A 2739-nucleotide genomic window follows, 5' to 3' on the forward strand; every position below is an offset into this window, starting at 1 on the left:
TTCTTTCTGTTTTTGTTTTGTTTTGTTTTTGTTCTTTGCAGTTAAGAACATTTAGAATCTACTCTCCTGGAACATTTTGAGTATACAATACAGTATTGTGAACCAGTTACCATGGTGCCCATTAGGTCTCTGGAACTTACTCATTTTAGAAATGAAAGTTTATGTGCTTTGACTAGCATGGCCATCATTTCTCTCACCCCCCTCACCTGGCAACTACTATTCTACTCTCCATTTCTATGAGTCTGTCTTATTTACTTTCTAACTCATGATTCTCATGCCTTAGTCTCCTGAGTGCTGGTATTACAGGCATATGCCAACATGCCCAGTAAATTGACTTTTTTAGATGTCACATGCAGGTGAGATTTCCCTCAGATCCTTACCTGCCTGACTCCTTCTTGATATTCAGTTCTTAAATTGAATGTCACCTCTCAGAGACTCTCTCCAAACATCATGTCTAAAATACCCACTTCCTACCTCCCAATCACTCTTTCCAAATTCTGTTTTTGTAAAGCTCTTATTACCACTTGAAAATATCTTCTCTCTTCCACTACTCCAATAAATGGAGGAAAGTCATGGAATTTTCCACTGTTAAGATTCTGGGGTCTGGCACGGTGTAGGTACTCTTGTCGCCTCTGTGGAATGAATGAATCAGTTCAGGAAGAGTTGGCTCATTTCAGCCTCCAGAAAGGCCTGTCTCACTACCTGAATCCATCACTACTGACTCTAGTGAGGCATGGGAGCTTCCATTGGTCATTACGAACTGAGCTTCCATCTATTAGGGGTTCTTATCTTTTACATTTGTAAACCAAAGCTTGACAGAAATGGTTACATTTAGTTAAATATTAGGCTGAGGGTCAAGGTGATTTATGTTCTAACTAAAATGCAATTGCTTGAGCTTGGTCTGAATATTTATGTCCCCCTCCACCTCAAAATCCCTATATTTGCAACCTGATCTCCCAATGTTGTCACTGGGAGATGATGAGGTTGTAAAGGCACAGCTCCCTGCATGGGATTAGTGGCCAAAAAAGAGGCCTCTGAGCCTCAGGGTGTAGCTCAGAGGTGGACTGAGTGAGAATGCAAGATTCAATCTCAAGTACAGTGAAATTAGTGGTCTTATAAGAGACCCCAGAGGGCTGCCCCTCCCTTCTACTGTGTCAGTAAGAAGGGCCATCTATCAACCAGGAAGTAGAACCCTCACCATCACCCAACCCACTGAAACTTTCATCTTGAACTTCCCAGCCTCCTGAACTGTGAGCAGTAGATTTCTGTTGTTACTTTTTTTTTTGGTAACAGGGATCGAACTTGGGACCTTGCACTTTTGAGGCAGGTGACAGAACCACTGAGCTAAATCCCCAGCCCTGATTTCTGTTGTTTATAAGCCACTCAATTTGTGCTATTTTGTTACAGCAATCTGAAGAGACAGAGGCAGGGCATCCTTCAAATTTTCCTTGGTGTGAATTTTTTATGCCTCTGGGTGAGAAAGAATCATAGCATGGTCAAGTAGCTGAGCCTTTTGGGGCCCTGCACCACCGCCCACCGTGCAGAGGAACAGAGATCCCCCCCCACCCCCCGCCCAGCGCCAAGGAGGTGAGCTGCGCAGGTGCCAGCAAGAACCGCCCCACCCCACCCCCACTGAAATGAGTACACACTTAAGAAGTTCTCAAAACCAGACTTGCAGATCACCTAAAGAAACCCCAGAGAGAAATAAGATGGAACAATCTGACACTCAACCACCTGGACTCCCTGAACTGGCAACAAAAGAGGATCTGGTAAAAATGAAATCAGAAATAATTTCTCACATAACAGCAGAGATTGTGTCCATAGTGCAAGACACTATTAATAAATCTAGAGAGGACACAGATAAAAAAATAGAGGAGCAAGGAACATGATGGAATTCCAACATAGGAAACAAATGGAATCCATAAAACAGATGCAAACAGATTTCCAGGATATTAAAAACTCCACTGAAAGTTTACACAACAGAATGAGCCAATGTAAGAACAGAATTTCAGATATAGAAGACAGGATTGCAAATAGTGACCTCTTTAAAATAGTAAGGGACCACAAAAAATCAATTCAGCAGCTGCTAGATGATGCAAAGGAGAATAAAATAAGACTGATCAGAGTCAATGAAGAAACAGGAGAGAGTGCAGATGATATAAAAACCCTGTTCACAGAACTGACGGCAGAAAACTTCCCAAAGAGGAAAAGAACTTGACATACAGATAAGTGAGGCATATAGGACTCCAAATAGCCTTGATCAAAAAAAACTACACATAGGCATATAATAGTTAAGATTCCAGAAATCCAACAGAAGAACAAAATTCTACAAGCAGTTAGAGACAAGAAACAACTCACATACAAAGGAAAGCCCATCAGAATCACAGCAGACTTCTCAATGCAAACCCTCAAGGCAAGAAGAGCTTCAAGTGACATATTTCAATCCCTAAAGGAAAACATCCTCCAACCCAGATTGGTGTACCCTGCAAAACTATCTTTCAAAATTGATGGAGAAATAAGATACTTTCATGACAAAGAGCACCTCAGGAACTTCATGAATACCAAACCAGCACTCCAAAAAATGTTAGACAATATCCTAGGAAAAGACAATGAGGATCACAACCCAGGAAGCCCAGCAGAATGAATCCATTGGGCACAACAAGAAAGTAAATGCAAAGGGGGAGAAAGCAACAAAAAGAAAAAGTCATGACAATGATAAGTCAATATATACCAGTTATA

Source organism: Heterocephalus glaber, unplaced genomic scaffold, assembly GCF_053883595.1.
Source record: "Heterocephalus glaber isolate CG9 unplaced genomic scaffold, H.glaber_assembly_v1.0 deba00001553, whole genome shotgun sequence".
Classification (NCBI taxonomy): Eukaryota; Metazoa; Chordata; class Mammalia; order Rodentia; family Bathyergidae; genus Heterocephalus; species Heterocephalus glaber.